The sequence below is a fragment of the Macrobrachium rosenbergii genome, chromosome 28, assembly GCF_040412425.1.
Source record: "Macrobrachium rosenbergii isolate ZJJX-2024 chromosome 28, ASM4041242v1, whole genome shotgun sequence".
NCBI classification, from domain to species: domain Eukaryota; kingdom Metazoa; phylum Arthropoda; class Malacostraca; order Decapoda; family Palaemonidae; genus Macrobrachium; species Macrobrachium rosenbergii.
In genome coordinates, this window is record NC_089768.1 from 28155001 (window position 1) to 28172500 (window position 17500).

The 17500-nt window shown below is 37.2% G+C and overlaps 1 long non-coding RNA gene across 1 annotated transcript in view; it reads left to right on the forward strand.

The window, feature by feature from the left end:
* Positions 1–17500, forward strand: part of LOC136854166 (uncharacterized) — a 752981-nt gene that overhangs the window by 295692 nt on the left and 439789 nt on the right. The window lies entirely within an intron of this gene.

A 17500-nucleotide genomic window follows, 5' to 3' on the forward strand; every position in this document is an offset into this window, starting at 1 on the left:
GGGGCTTCATTCCGGTGGTGGTTTCAAGTATTTCAGGCACTTCATTTTCGCTAAAGTAATCCCATTTATTGTGTTGTTTGGCCGCTCTCATGCGTGCTTGCTGCTCAGTAACACAATGATGTAAACAATGATATTAGTCGGTGCGTTCTCGTGGTTCACGACTTATGTATTGTGGTTATATATAATGTAAGCAGGTATATATATATCTTGAAGCGTGTATTTCCAGGGATGTTGGTGTGCACAGTATACACACACATACACACACACACAAACACGCACTCATATATATATATATATATATATATATATATATATATATATATATATATATATATATATATGTATGTATGTATGTATGTATGTATGTATGTATGTATATATATTTATATATAAGTACATATATATATACATATATGTATAGATTTTATATATAAATATATTTATATATACGAGTATATATATAAATTATATATATGTATATATATATATGTATATATACACATACACACACACACACACACACGAATTCAAGTATATGCCTTTCTTCCATACAATAGGTGGCTACAGAGTGCGTTGTCCAAAAGACTTTCAGCAATTATATTGAACTGAAATTTGTAAATCCACTCACCTTTTCCAACATGTCTGCAACCCATCACTGTCGACTAAACTGCAGGTACATAATTCACTGCCGAGGTCAACAGAGGGGCAATGTCATTTTAAGGAAACAGGCTTGAGGCGTTTCCTCTCTGTGGGATTAAACTCGGGGTTTCTGCTGTGGAAGGCATTATTGAAACCACTTGAGTCATGAAGTTTGTATGCACGTGATAGTTATATGAGTATTTGTGTGCACTCTTTCAGACTCGTGTGTATGGATGTGTGTGTGTATATTGAATACTGGTGCTTTAGTGTACTGCTGGCAAGACGAAGGCGAAACTTAGTTAACAATTTTGCTGTCTTGATTTTTTGTCGAGTAACTTGAAATATCCTTAACAGTAAAGAAAAGATAAATATGTGCCAAATGGTTGAGTGATATTGTGGCATTATCGTTTATACATGTATATTAGAGAGGTGAGTGTTCTAGTCACGTTTACCAGTACCGCATTTTGTAATACCCACAGTGACCTCTTATCTCTCTAGCCGTATTCATTTTGTGAAATCCTTCTCTCTCTCTCTCTCTCCTCTCTCTCTCTCTCTCTCTCTCTCTCTCTCTCTCTCTCTCTCTCTCTTGATCGTGTATTTATGATAAAGTTGCTCAGATTGTTTGCAATCGACTTCTGGAGCTGTTACGTGAATGTCTTTGTACTTTCGTTTATAGTTTGCATTATAGTGACTCCCAATGAAATTCTGAGGATTTGATGACATTGTGCAGAAAGGAAGGAAGGAAGGAAGTCTTTTCCTAGAAAAGTTACTTATGAAGTAAAAGCTTCTGCAGCTCTGAGGCACAAATAAGATTCTAGAAACCTATTGACTACCCAAGAATGAGGTAACACTGACCTTGAGACAGAGTTTACATTGCGTGAGGGAGGCTGAAATTTTGATCATTTTGATGACGTTTTGGAAGTCAATGAGCATTAAGGAATTTTTTAGTTATCCTTCTTATATATAAATTATATTTTGATTCATAGGCTACCAAGTCTTTCAGTTCACACCTGTTGCCTCCTAAGTATTATATTTTAAAGTCAACAGAAGTGGCGTGTAAATATAAAACATCAGATTCAGTTGATTACCATTTAAATCTGTTGTGCTTTTCCTTTTAACTGCACGATTTTCATATGCACAGTGTAATACTATCTAGCTTTGACAGGTGCGCCTAGATTACCTGATTTTATAATCGTCCCTTAGGAAGAAAGACGTAATATTTATGCAGATTAAACCAAAAGCTAATTTACCACTTATATTAGAATACAGGAAGTATTTCATTGCGCTGAAATACAGTATTAAACTCTCAAATTCGGAAGTTGCATGTCATTGAATTTGATTTTTATACCAAAAGTCATGGAACGCATATTATTTGGCCGATCCCAGGCGTTAGTCTAATGTTACATTGGCCAATCAGAAATGAGCTTCGTGAAATATTGGGACCTTGGGTGTTCAGGTGTTACGTGAGTTAACTAGGTGGGTATAATTCAAAAGCTCACCTGGCAAGGCTTGGCTTGAGAGTTCGAAAACTTCAACAGGTGTGTTTCTTATTCGTGAGTGATTTCCACACTTCGGGTTATCGTAGGGTTTTATCCATTCTTGCAGTAATGATATTTATATCTACGACATTACATTAGTTTACATTATAGGTCTGTTGCTAGTGGAATGGAGGTGATGATCACATACTACTCGTGTTTTTATCTGATGTATTTAGTTAGTATTTATTAAGCATTTTGATTAGGCATCACGTAAAAAGTTTTGCTTCAGATTAAGATCGGTTAATATTTTCTGAATAGTTATGCTTATTATCAGAGCATGCATCGTTAGGAAACCCAGGACGTGACATTTACATGTGGACGCAATCTTATTAACCCTACTATTATTTATGTGAATGTGTATGTACATCATTCCTATATGTTTATTATCGTATGTGGAATTGTTAATTTTTTTTTTCCCCAAGTTATACTTTGTCTCTTGATGACCCGAGCGCGACAGTGGACTGGAAAATATTAATGAGAGGAAAATAAGGAGTGGAAAATGTTGTAAAAATACTATGTTTTTACTGGAAAGACTGTGGGGTTCGGAGTAAGGAATGTTACTGAATGATCCGTTATATGCGATTTGTCTGTATCGAACTTGAAAACATTTTTGTGAATTAAATGAAAAAACTATATGTATATATATATATATATATATATATATATATATATATATATATATATATATATATATATATATATGTATATATATATGTATATATGTATATATATATGTATATATGTATATACATATATGTATATATATATATATATATGTGTGTGTGTGTATATATATATGAATATATGTATTTGAGCCTCTCTCTCTCTCTCTCTCTCTCTCTCTCTCTCTCTCTCTCTCTCTCTCTCTCTCTCTCTCTTCTTCTTTTCTTTCGCAAGATCATTCCCGGGTCAAATGTCTGTCTGCTTGTGCGAGCTCTCAAATTTACATCTCCTAAGGGTTACTGCCGTCCACGTATGCATCATGTATGTGTGCGCGCGCGTACATTTGTATGCTTGTGTATGTGTTTATGTCTGCTGGTCCCTTCCTTGTTTTAGAATCCGCTGTTAATGCTATTATCCCCTCTCCCTCTCACCGCTTATCCTGCCCTATTCACCACTCTCCCCTCGCAGTCACTCATTCTACGTTTATCTTCTTGTTTATTCTGTACGTATGCATGTTTGTTTGTTTTCATCTCGCCAGTGTTTGCTCCTCTCTCTCTCTCTCTCTCTCTCTCTCTCTCTCTCTCTCTCTCCAGTCATCTCGCCAGTGTGTGCTCCTCTCTCTCTCTCTCTCTCTCCTGATATGGATGCAGGTACGTCGTGTGCGCGCGCATAAGTGTCAAGTGTCTTTTAATACGTCTCATAACGAACACGCGTTTTCTTTTGAAATATAAACACATAGACATTACGTTTTAACTTTCGACGAATTTTTGCATTTTCCATTTGCGAAACATATTTTCCCTTTCTTTTGTTGTTATTTCCTTAATATTATTCGCCGAATATGATCGTTGCCCATGATTCTTCTCTTGTTAGCACTGTATAATCGGTTTATAATCCAGGAGGATTTACTTGTTTCAACACGGACGGGTATCATGATCTGCTCACGGGATGTAAATTTGTTATATCTGCATTTAAAAGTATCTGCTCTCTCTCTCTCTCTCTCTCTCTCTCTCTCTCTCTCTCTCTCTCTCTCTCTCTCTCACACACACACACCAGCGCCCAAAATTATTCCTGTAGGATAAGGACTGTGAGATCCTGCCGTATCCGTGTTGAAAGCAGGTCATCTGCGTCATCATGACCTCGCTGTGATGAGGCACTTGCAACTCTTGTCTTGGTTTGCTGCCCCGGCTGGTTGGTAGTTTTCCTCTTGGACTGAGGGGTAAGAAGAAAAAGAAGAAAAAAAAAGAAAACTCGCGCTGAAGTAGTGAAACGGAATGGTTAAAGTTTAGAAAATCACGTTAGTGGCAGTCACAGAGAGAGAGAGAGAGAGAGAGAGAGAGAGAGAGAGAGAAAGAGAGAGAAAGTCAAACGTTTCTATGGTTTGTTAAGTATTACTTTACCCTTTCGCTCTGTCTTAAATTGATAATACACTGATTTCTCCAACTCGAATCCAGGAGACGTAAGAAATGTATATAGACTCGCAGCTCTCTCTCTCTCTCTCTCTCTCTCTCTCTCTCTCTCTCTCTGGTGACTTTAGATGATTTCCGGCATTACTACTTTGTCGTCTCCCCTAACAGAGTTTTGCAAAGCTGTCATTTAAGCTTTGGATAGTCAAGCAAACTAGCGCATGTAAAATAACGTTTCATAATAAATTTTGCTTTATTGCCCCTGCAGACGAAGTTGGATGGAAGTTGGGTTTTCATGGATCAGCCTCGCACGCCCTTTATTTTATTTATTTTTTCTTTTTTAGTCTTATCTAACAATTTCTAGCTATTAGTTTTGAGAATGTTTTGAAGAAAAAAAAATCAACATTTTTTCGAAACGTCGTTGAATAAGTAAGGATATGCCTTTGGTGTAGAGAATTACAGAAGAGTGTTCCAAACTGTTGTGAATCCTGTTGTACAAGGAGATACTAATGTTCTAAAGGAAAGGCCTTTATGTATTTCTGTATTCTAATTCATATAATTTATCTTTAAGGCAACTACGTGCCCGTGTTCATCTTAGCGCTGAAAGGGGTATAAATTTGAAATTGTGCTTCGTTGCACATAAAGGTAATTTGTTATATTTGTGCGAAGGAATGTATGATGACGTTTTGAATCCACTAACATTTTATGCATACTGTACTTTACTCTTCCATGCGATTTTTTCCATTTGGAAAATCGTGAATAGCTCCTCCTATTTCGAAATCACCGATTTTAGTCGAGCTGTCATTATGCTATGTAAACCCATGTGTTGATAAAGATTGGAGCAATTCTATGGTACACCATCGGATGTTAAATAAAACGTACAACGCTTTTGTGTGATTTAAAAATTCACAATCTCTCTCTCTATCCCCGCCCCATATGAAACTAACATCTAGCAAAACATACGTGGAATCCCTCATTAAAATTGAGAACTGCCTTTTAAACTTTAACTACCTTTTAAAGGTTTAAAAGCCGCTCATGAGTGTTAGAGGCGAGAGACAGGTCAGTGCACTGACGCACAATGTCTTAGGGGCCGAACGTACACACAAAATATGATCAGTGCCCAAGTCTCCTCTCCACCCAAGCTAGGACCAGGGAAAATCAGGCACTGGGTATTTATGAGAGAGTAGGTAGAGATAGGCTCCCACCAAACTCCCCATCCCTAGCTTACAGGGACAACAAGGTCGTGTTTTGCCTGTGAAATTCATCACGTCTGAAGATAGGCTTGAATTCCTTGTATGCTGTGATGAAAATAGGAATTTTCTTGAAAACTGTGGCCTCGTCAGCTTGCAGCAGTAATTTCCAAAATATCTAAGAACACGGATCAAATTCCAGATTAGCAAACATTATCCCAGTAAGTCTTTCGGGTAACCATTTCAAATAATTGTCAAAGTAAATCATATTGCGCCAATTTTTATGCAAACGTTCTACTTGAAAAATGTAACTTTTATTTTTACATTTCTTTTAATTTTATCCTTCGTTCTTTTTATTTTGCAGGTAAGAATCTGTCCGAGAATGGCCTGTAGTTTAAAAGGTAAGAAAGATTTATTATCCCTTATTCATATTTATTTCCTTTTATTGTTATTGAGCATCTGGGCGCCTGCAATGGTAACTTTTACTCCTATCTGTTTTGACGGTGTCTCTTAGAATGGCAGTTTAAGTGGATTTGGGGCAATCAGTTTGTCTATACGAAGTACCGTGGAATTTGCTCTAACAAAGAATAATGTTTGCCACTGTCTGGGATCACCTGGCCATGCCGCTAAGATTGCCAAAATATGGTGGGCAATGTACAAAGTTAAGTATACCTTAGTTTAACCAGACCACTGAGCTGATTAACAGCTCTCCTAGGGATGACCCGAAGGATTAGACTTATTTTACGTGGCTAAGAACCATTTGGTTACCCAGCAACGGGACCTACAGCTTATTGTGGAATCCGAACCACATTATAGCGAGAAATTAATTTCTTTCACCAGAAATAAATTCCTCTAATTCTTCATTGGCCGGCTGGAGAATCGAACTCGGGCCCAGCACAGTGCTATCCGAGAACGATATCGACCCGTCCAATGAGGAACTGCTGGGCAATGTAAGACGCCGTTGAACCTAGTTCCAAAAGTGTACTTTTTCACACCGTAATATGTCCTTTCATAGATAGTGTAAATTACGCATTAAACCTCATAAATATCAAGACTTGTTCACTCAGTTATACAAGTAGGAACACCTGTACTGTGTACGTAGATTTCGCTCTTTGGGATTATTTTCAAACCTGAAGTCAAGCAGTACTCTCTACCAGAAATATAAGTAATCAAGCATGACGGTTCATTACCAGTTATTCCAATGTCTCTCGTGTTCACTTTTCATAACATTAACTCATTTCCGAAGTGATAGATTGTTTTCAGTGATAATAAATAGGACCAGTCTTGCTCAAGTTCGTACCCGTTAAAGAAAATCCCAATTTAGTATTCTTGTTATTCATAATCATGTTCTCGGACTTCAAGAAAAAGTTTAAGAGCCATTAAAATATTACATTAATGTTTAAGACCTGTTTTACGTCATCCACTCTTACTTCTGCGTATTTAAATAAAGCTTCACTTTCGCCACAAAATCCTAAAATTCTTATAAAAGAAAGTATGTTATACATTCTTTACACCGTCCATATTGCATCATTATTCTTTCTCATAATAAACACTTGACCTATATATCCATGCTTAAATCCACACCGTTCTCCTATGAATGCCTCTTATCTTACTTTGTTAAATTCGAAACCCTTCCATACACCGTCCCAAGCATACTAGTAATTTTAAGGTCCAAATATTCATCAGTTATTTCATCGTCTTCCCTCTTTATGCAGAACTATATATATATATACTGTATATATATATATATATATATATATATATATATATATATATATATATATATATATATATATATATATATATATATATTATACAAATATATACTGTATATATGCAATTTGCACAATAGTGGTCTGTCGTTATAATGAATGCAATTGTATATAGGTCAACCTGACTGTAAAAATGTTTATTTAAAAATATTTCTGTGTAATGAAAAAGAAAAAATGCTAACAAATTTATTCAATGAACCCTGAAATTCGCTTTAATGAAACAGTGTAGAGAAAAATGTTTGAAGTTCAGCAAGATGGATAAATACATATGGGATATGTATGCACGCTGTCTGGAGATTGCTGAGTTTGTCATTTTCTAATTCATTATGCACGGAAGTGATCTCGGGCTGTTTCGTTTTATCCCGTTGTTTGTGTTTATTTTGTTTCCTAAGACGAAAGAATCGCCGTAACTTTGATTCGCGTAACAGGAATATTTACTTTCTTGGTGTATAGTATGTCTTATAAATTTGTGTATCGATATTTAACCAGGCACAAAAGGTAAGTATACATTAGCTTTACCAGACCACTGAGCTGATGAACAGCTCTCCTAGGGCTGGCCCGAAGGATTAGACTTATTTTACGTGGTTAAGAACCAATTGGTTACCTAGCAACGGGACCTACAGCTTATTGTGGAATCCGAACCACATTAGAGCGAGAAATGAATTTCTGTCACCAGAAATAAATTCATCTAATTCCTTATTAGCCGGCTGGAGAATCGAACTCGGACCTAGCGAGTGCCAGCCGACAACTCTACCGACTCGCCCAAAGAGGAACTAATTCAAGCAGGCGTAACGAACTGGTAAAATAAAATGATTCATTAAAATTTTAGAACTGTAGGACCCGGGTTATGGAAACCCCAGTTAGTGGGATTTCTTATAAAAAAGGTATTTAAAGGGGCGTATCCCCCTCGTTATGCAATATATACAAGAATTACTAAGCAAAGCCCCCTTAAAGGAAGAGAAGTATTGAATAGAATGAAAGAAAAGATAATAATTCGGAAGGAGTTGCGATAAGTTGAATGCTTTTTGCAAGTGTAGGAAAATGAAAAGCTGAAAAAGGCGAGGAATGTTGATATAAGCCGATTGGGTAAACAGGTCTATAAAAGTGGTTAACTGCAGATAATGAAGGTGACAACTTGATTAAAATGGCGTATAGCTCATAAAAATTGGGAAGAATGAGAGAAAAGGCTAACTTTCGTGGTGTTGCAGAGATGCAGAGATGATGGAGCGGAAGGGCCTTGAATATCCAAGAAACGCGAGAGTGCTTTCTAGTTAAAGATGAGTGGCGCACTGGAAAATGCTGATGAACTGTATATATTGGATGCGACAGTTGATGACTTAGCGGTTAAGTGATGAATGGGCTACTTAGATTTTCTTAAAAACATATATAACCCCCTAAAAAGTTATTACTTCTACCCCCCCCCCTCCAGAATGTAACTTTCTTATTTTTGGACCGATTTGGTTCAGGTTTGAAATGTAGGCTACTGGTGCTAGCTGCATTACTTCAAAATAGTTATCAAGCCGTTCAGGCCCCTTGGGGGACCCCTCTTAAGTCTAAGTTTAGCCTTGATAAGGAGGGGGGTGGGAAGGGGGTGACATGTAAAAATAACTGAAACAACAGATATTAGTATCTAATCCATGGTTTCCGACGTCCCTGAGAAGAATAGTGACACTCCCAATGCCCGTCAAGTCTAAGTTCAGCCCTGATAGGAAGGGGCTGAACTTAGACTCGAAGGGCATCGGGAGTGTCACTATCCATCTTAGCAACCAAGAAAACTATGGATTAGACACTAATATCTGTCGCTTTTGATCATTTTTTACACGTCACCCCCTTCCCACCCCCCTCCCTATTGGGGCTGATAGGAAGAGGGGTGGGAAGGGGGTGACATGTAAAAATAACTGAAACGACAGATATTAGTGTCTAATCCATAGTTTTTGAGGTCGCTGAGATGTATAATGAAACTCCTTATGCCCTTTGACAGGAAGGGCAGGGTGAGAAGGGATGAGAAATTGACAGAGATTAGAGTCTAACCCATTGTTTTCAAGGTCACTGAGATGAATAGTGACATACCCGATACCCGTTAAGTTCAAGTTCAGCCCCGATAGAAAAGAGGGGTGACAAGGGGTGAAATATAAAATGTAAAAAATGACAGATATTATTGTCTAATCAATAGTTTTCGAGGCTGCGGAATGAATAGTGACGCTTCCAATGCCTTTTAAGTCCAAGTTCAGTCCCCAGTAGAAATGGGTGGTGAGAAGGGGTGAAATATAAAATGTCAAAACTGCTGGGTAATGTAACTGTAACTTAAGCAACTACCTTAACAGGAAAGAGAGATAGTGTGAGAGAGACAGAGAGTGAGAGGGAGACGAAGTGTGAGAGAGAGTAGAGGGTGTTGGGAGGAGAAAAATAGAGAGAGAGAGAGAGAGAGTTTATCGGTTGTCATTCAGAGTTTTCCTCGGCAGTGCCGAGTTGGTCAGCTAGTATATATATTTATATTTGTATATATATATATATATATATATATATATATATATATATATATATATATATATATATATATACATATATATAATTTATATATATATGCATATATATATATATATCTCACAAGCATATCAAGCTTAAAAATATTCCATGTACGTCTTCATAAAATGCGGTGAAAGACTATTTTCCCGAAACGGAATTGGCAAATAGAAACTTGTTGTCCATGTAATAATTGGGAGTCGTAACATGATAATGTAAATTCACCCGTCCGTCGGAGGGAGAGAGAGAGAGAGAGAGAGAGAGAGAGAGAGACGATAATGTGACATATACAATTACAGTGCCAACAGATACATGAACTGGCAAAAATACGTATATGCATTATTCACTTGGCCTTTATTAACCTCTCCCAATTTTTATTCTGTCCTACATATTAAGAATTCGTCATGAAAATAGGTTCCACAAGTCCATTTAAAAGTTGTTAAATAGCTAGGAGCGCATGCGCACTGAATAGCTACATATACTCGTATATCCATATAGAGTGCGCGTGCGCTCCCAGCCATGTAACAACTCTTAAATGGACTTGTGGAACCTGTTTTCATGACAAATTCTTAATATGTAGGACAGAATAAAAATTGGGAGACGTTAATAAAGGCCAAGTGAATAATACATATATGTACGAGTATTTTTGCCAGTTCATGTATCTGTTGCCACTGCAATTGGATATGTCACATTATCCTCTCTCTCTCTCTCTCTCTCTCTCTCTCTCTCTCTCTCTCTCTCTCTCTCTCTCTCTCTCTCTCCGACGGACGGGTGAATTTACATTATCATGTTACGACTCCCAATTATTACATGGACAACAAGTTTCTATTTGCCAATTCCGTTTCGGGAAAATAGTCTTTCAGCCCATTTTATAAAGACGTACACGGAACATTTTTAAGCTTGTTATGCTTGCGATAAATATAACAAAAATCGTCTATTTCACTGTAAAGAAGTTATATTAAACATGATAACGTTTTTTGTTTCATAATACGCGGAGTGAGATTTTTTTTGAGAGAGAAAAAAAAAAGATACTATTCTGAAAGATTTGATGATAATTTTTCGTCTCTGACTTGGTCTGAATCATTTCGGAAAATTTATGTATTGTTGTAATTGTGTGATATCATTTGTGTTCCTTAATTAGAAAAAATGTTAATGTCTGTTCTTTGCCTTCACACGATTAAATCTATTCCAGGAACTATGTCTTGTTAAACATTCGAGTTTTATCTCGTGCAGTTTTATCAAACTACGGTTTTATTTACCGTTGTGTTAAATACTTGATACGAAAAATAAAAGATTCAGGTATTTTGTTATTTTGTTATGTCCAGAAGAGCGGGCGGTAAATTCCTTTATAATCTAGGTTCGGCAGAAGGGATACGAACGTAAGATCGTTTTCGTACTTTGTCAAAACGTAATCTTTGTGACGGTTGTTCATTAATTAATTATAACGTTTCGCAGCAAATGTATCTCTCTCTCTCTCTCTCTCTCTCTCTCTCTCTCTCTCTCTCTCTCTCTCTCTCTCTCTCGTTAATTTTATTGTAATGTAAAGTGTTCCTATCTGAATAAAATTAGCTCAAAATTAAAACTCCACCAAGGAAATCAGTTACTTTGCGATGATAAAGTATTTTATAAATAAAACTAGTTAGTACCATAGCACCCGTCTCAACAGTAACTTAGTTTTTTTATAATGATACACACAATACACACACACATATATATATATGTGTGTATTTGTGTGTGTGTGTGTAATTGTAATAACCACAATGCCCCTTAGCTTATCGACACACACACATGTACAGTATATTTGTGTGTGTATGTATATGTTTATATACATATAATTGCATACATACATACAAACAAATGTACATACATATGTGTATGTATTTACGTATAATTCATCGCTGTATTCACTTCAGGACTGTACTCCCGTTCATCCAGTATATGCAATCAGATAAATTAGAAAGTATCTTCGCATTTCTTCTTCCTCCTCCTCCTCCTCCTCTTCTTCTTCCTACTGTATGCGAACGAATGTACATCAGACAACGTACGTCGGAATAAACATTATTTTGCAAAGAGGAAGATAAATGTATTCAGGGGGTAAAATGAAAATAGGGCAGCATCTGAAGAAGAGGCGACATGATCGCGTCGAGATGGAAATAAGCCACCTTTGCTTTTTTTTTTTTTTCTTTTTTTAAGCCCTGTGAACGTTAGTAACGAACTCGAAGAGGGAGGGAGAGAGGAATTACACTCCTACTTCATTCTGAATTGTTCAAAGGAAAAAATCAACACTTGATTTGCACATTCGCCGAATTCTTGTTTTAAGGCGGGACTGCATTAAAATGTAAACCATTTTAATTCCCAAAGAATTCCCGGTCTGCTTTCTCTCTCTCTCTCTCTCTCTCTCTTATTGCTTTTCACTGGTTTTATGCTGTAGCGGTGTGACGGTGTCCGTCAGTCCGGCCACGCCGTACCGCCCATGAAATTTATGCCGTCCGCTGGCCCGCCCGCGTTATTCCAGAAGTTATTACTCGGGGAGCTTTGACTGGTTATCAGCGGCTCTTGGGGGTGACGTCATTAGAAAGCACAGCGTGCATCCGAATGCGTTCTTATCGCAGTGACGTCACACCTTCATATTCTTTCTGCTTTTGCGACTGACCTTGGTTTCTAATATAGCTGTGTCTTTCTGCTTGTTGGTAATCTGCCCGTGTTCTGGGTATTGCTGTGCTTCCACATACACGTGTGCAGTTTTTTTTCATCCATAAGCAATGGACGTAGGAAAAGCGACGTAGATATATTTTGCTACATTCATAAACGGACAGATCGGTATAGAGTGTGTGTGTGTGTAAACAAATAGAATGAATACGGAGACAGAGAGAGAGAGAAAAAAACTTAGTATTAAAGCATAGGCAGAGAAAGATGAGAGAGAATACGATAAACATAGGAGAGAGAGAGAGAGAGAGAGAGAGAGAGAGAGAGAGAGAGAGAGAGAGAGAGAGAGAGAGAGAGAGAGAGGGAATTCAGCTATCGAATGTGATAACAAAACAAGTAAAAATGCGAAGAAGTTTCTTCGGCGCAGTCGAGGTTTCTGTACAGAGTATAATGATGTATGAAACTTTCAGCCACGGCACATGAAACTCTTAGCCGCGGTCCGGTGGTGGCCTGTGTTGTTGGTACCTATGGCGTTGCCACAAGTACGATTATGGCTAACTTTAACCTTAAATCAAATTAAAACTACTGAGGCTGGAGGGCTACAGTTTGTTATGTTTGATGATTGGAGGGCGGGTGATCAACATACCAATTTGCAGCCCTCTAGCCTCAGTAGTTTTTAAGATCTGAGGGCGGACATAAAAAGTGCTGACAGAAAAGTGCGGACGGACAGACAAAGCCATCTCAGTAGTTTTCTTTTACAGAAAACTAAAAATTGAGAGAGAGAAAGAGAGAGAGAGAGCGTTCGACGAACATAATAAAGGAGTAAAGGAGAGAGAGAGAGAGAGAGAGAGAGAGAGAGAGAGAGAGAGAAGAGAAATTAAACGTTAGTATCAAATTTTCAATCGGAGTCAAAGACAGAAGGAAAAGTGAATTTTGGTTTTGAATTACTTAACGGAGAAGAAAGGTATTCTCAAGTGCCAGATTGAGAAAGTGTGAGAAAGATAGAGAGATTCAGATTATTTTACTTAGAGAGAGAGAGAGAGAGAGAGAGAGAGAGAGAGGAAATTTAGATATCAAATATAATCGCGTAGAGAGAAAGAGAGAGGACTTGGATGATAAATTTACCCAGAGAGAGAGAGAGAGAGAGATTCAGCTCTGGAACCTTAATCACGCAGAAAGCAAGAGAAGAGAGAACCTGAATATTGAATTTACTAAGAGAGGCGGAATAAGAATGGTGGTTGGGTTTAAATGTTGAATGTGATAAACGAAGAGAAAAAGAGAGAAGAGAGATATTGAATCTAAGTTCAGAGAAATAGATAAAGCTTTTATAGCGAATTTAATGACAGAGAGAGAGAGAGAGAGAGAGAGAGAGAGAGAGAGAGAGAGAGAGAGAAGGGGGAGCGGAGTTGGAATTTAGATATCAAATCTAATTACTGAGAGAAGGAGAGAAACTTAATATCGAATTTACTAACACACACAAAGAGAGAGAGAGAGAGAGAGAGAGAGACATTTGGGCTTTATATAGGTGGGCCGAAGCGTGACGTCAGAGGCACATGTGGCGTGCAAGACCTGGGAGCCAGGACTGTGGGCTGCCGGGTGCCACCTCCCCCACCCCACTTTTAGCTCTCCTTTCTTCCTTCAACTACTGTCGGTTGTCCCAAAATTTGGAAGTAACGTTAGAAATTCTCTCAGGACCCCATCATTTACCCCCTCCCCCCTCATCCATACCTTTCAAGATAGGGATGTGATATTCGTATTGAAATGTATCAACTAGAATATAATATTTTATGAACTATCTTCGGTTCGCAAAGCATGAACAATAGAAAGATTTCTCTGTTTACTAAATCTTCTGCTGTAAGTACTTTTTGATCAGTGTGCTAAAATTTGCTGAGGTTGACATCCAGTTTTCATGTGGGGTTTTTCTCACGAATCGTATTCATTTAAAGTCCATATTCAAGAACAGAAAAAGTAACCTTGTGCTTAGTTGAAAGAAATTCCTTAACTACCATACAGTGGAACAGAAAGTTTTGTTTGTATTTATTCCAAGAAATGTGCCTCAACTCTAACGATGATCTTGTTAATAAACATATACATATATATATATATATATATATATATATATATATATATATATATATATATATATATATATATATATATATATATATATATATATATAAATATACATATATATATTTATATATATATGTATTTATGTATATATATATGAATATACCTGAAACCCTATAAGTTTGTTAGATGAAGGAAGCATTGTCAAAGGGCACAACTCGTAATTGCTTAATTGCTTATAATCAGAACCCTAATAACTTAATGGAATGCAGAATTCCGCATCTGTTGTTTTTCTGTTGTTGCGTAGGTGGAAATTATTAAAAGGGCAGAATAGGGCACAAATAAACAACGTATGGGAGGTATTGAGCCCATACTAAAATAAAAACACTAAACATGACAATTTTAAGGTTTTGAAGTAGAGGATTGCCAAAAACACACTCAGAAATTCTAATTAAATTTTTTTCATGTGCTTTGAGATCTTTGGATTTAACTTGAAGATGGTCCAGATTGTGACTGCCCTGTGAATGATATAATTATATGTTTAATTCATACATTTTCAGCTGAAAACCTTGGAATCCAAAAAGAAACTATAAGTTTCTTCATATATTTCCTCTTGGATTTCAAGGCTTTCACTGGAAAGCGTGTCTTGCGAGGGAATGAAGAAAGCTTGAGCGCATTAGGGTCATTACAATACTTTTTATCTGTGCTCAACAAGGAGATGTTTTATCACCGACATTTTACACTTGTCTGTCAGTAATTGCAACTGCCTGACTTATGAAGAAAACAAAGAAACTTTAAGATTTATTAGAGGAATAAAAGAACCTCAAGCGACCTGGATTTTGGAGTGGGTAAAATGTTGATGGTTCCCAGTAGTTGGTGGGCTTCAGGAAATAATTGACAGACTTACGGGAGGGATGAAATTCGTCTTGCCAAATTCTCAGGCAGACTGAACTCGGTGAACTGATGGAAAGATGAAAATCCTTCACGAGGGCCCCGTATGGTTGCCATGTGAACGTCGAGTTGCTGCCGGTGGTTGAAAAATTTGAATTACGTTTGAACTGTCGCTTGCTAAGAATGCCTTATTGGCACTTAAGATTTATGAATGAAATGAGAAACAGAACCGCCTACGGAACTGATCGAAATTGGGTCAGTGTCGGATTTCATTCCCTTTCGTAGTAAATTCAAGATCCGTGTTGCAATCCTTTGACATCGATGCCAGTGTGCATGCGTAGATTCTGTCCTTTATGAATTCAAAGCTCGGAGAAAAATATGCGTTATCAAATGGCATAAAGGAATAGCAAAATGCAGTTTTAAGAGAGGCGGTATGTTTGACAAGTGTTCGCCAATGCGTCTGACTATTAGGTGAAGGACGGAACACTTCGCGCAGGGATGCTGTTTAATGTAGGATATACCCAAGTGAAAATCGCAAAGATGGAGAAGTCGTGGCAGGTCAAGGGGTACCTGGATGAGTGAAAATCTCCCCACCCCCATGACATGAATATAAATGAAGAGACCGGTACCCAAGCACCATTGTGTGTGTATATGTATATACATACATACATACATATATATATATACACTATGTATATATATACAATATATATAATATATATATACATATATATACACACATATACATACATACATACATACGCGCGAGCGTGCGCAAATTACTGCGCATAAACACCCGTTAAAAAATTTATTACACTTTAAAAAGCATTCTGCCCTTTGTCAAACATACTGGAATATCCCAATACTTGCACAACATTTCATCAGTCTGTTACAAACATTTCCTTGTGTGAACATAATTAGCTGGACGAAAGTAAGCAAAATGAACTCCCTCAAGTTCATAATTGTGAATATTAGTAGGAATCATTCAGCATCGGAGGGTCTTGAAAGGCTGTAGGGAAACTTGTAAATAAAATAAAGCTTGGTTAATTTAGGTTCTCAAGTTACTTTATTCCCAACCAGTGGAAATGTTTACGTTTTGAACAACAGAAGTTTGTTGAGGCCTTGCTTTGTAGCACGCTTTTGTAAGTTATTCATGTAACTCTTGGTGGTATGTTGACTGATACAATAAATATATTTGTCATGAAGATGGGCTTAAAAGGATTGGGAAAATTCAGATTCCAGAGGAGAAGTCACTGACAGATGTTACCTCATTTCTTGGTTGGTATTAGAGGCACGCGGAAGATAGTATTGAAATTACTTTAAGTTTGACCTGGTCAAGTAAGTCATCGCAGTTTAGATACTCCTAAGGTAATGTATTGATTATTGAAAAATGAATTATGAATTCTTTGGTAAGATGAATTTTAAAACTTTTTTTTACTTAAGGAGGAATGAACTAGTGCTCTACTTTGGCATAAAGTTTGCTAAAGAAGGACCAAAAGAGTAAACAACTAATAAATAGCGCCGGTACCGAGCACCTAATAGAAAATCAATCGTGGATCACTGTAATTTGGGTATGGTCCATAGCGGACTGATATAAAATTCACATTTAAAGTCTTTGCTACCACTAATGGTATTCTCGAGTGACTGGTAATGTCTCGCGGACTATAAATAAATGAATAAATAAATAAAATTAAGTCAAATAATAAGAGGGAGGTTTCTGATAACCCTCCTTAGCACCAACTTAATTTTTCTTTTAACTCTGAGTTCCTAGATACATGGCGGCATATGGCTGACGCGTGGAGCATTTTATAATGAATCTCTTATTGGCGATTCATTCATTGCTTCGTTCGTAACTGTTGATGACAGATAACATCCTCCATTAATTTTAGGTTATATTTCTTTTTCATCGGTGTAAGTTTCTTCATTTCATTTTTCTTTCTCAGTTCCTGATTCCTAATGTGAGGAAATGTGCAATTTCTGGTAGAGGCGTTGCCGTATTTTAACATTCTCTCTCTCTCTCTCTCTCTCTCTCTCTCTCTCTCTCTCTCTCTCTCTCTCTCTTATGGCTCACATGTTCGCTAATTTTATCTTCTCCAGCGTCACCAGCCCAGTCCCTTTCTTCTTTATTAAGGTATTATTTCATCTTCATGAACCATCGACTTTCC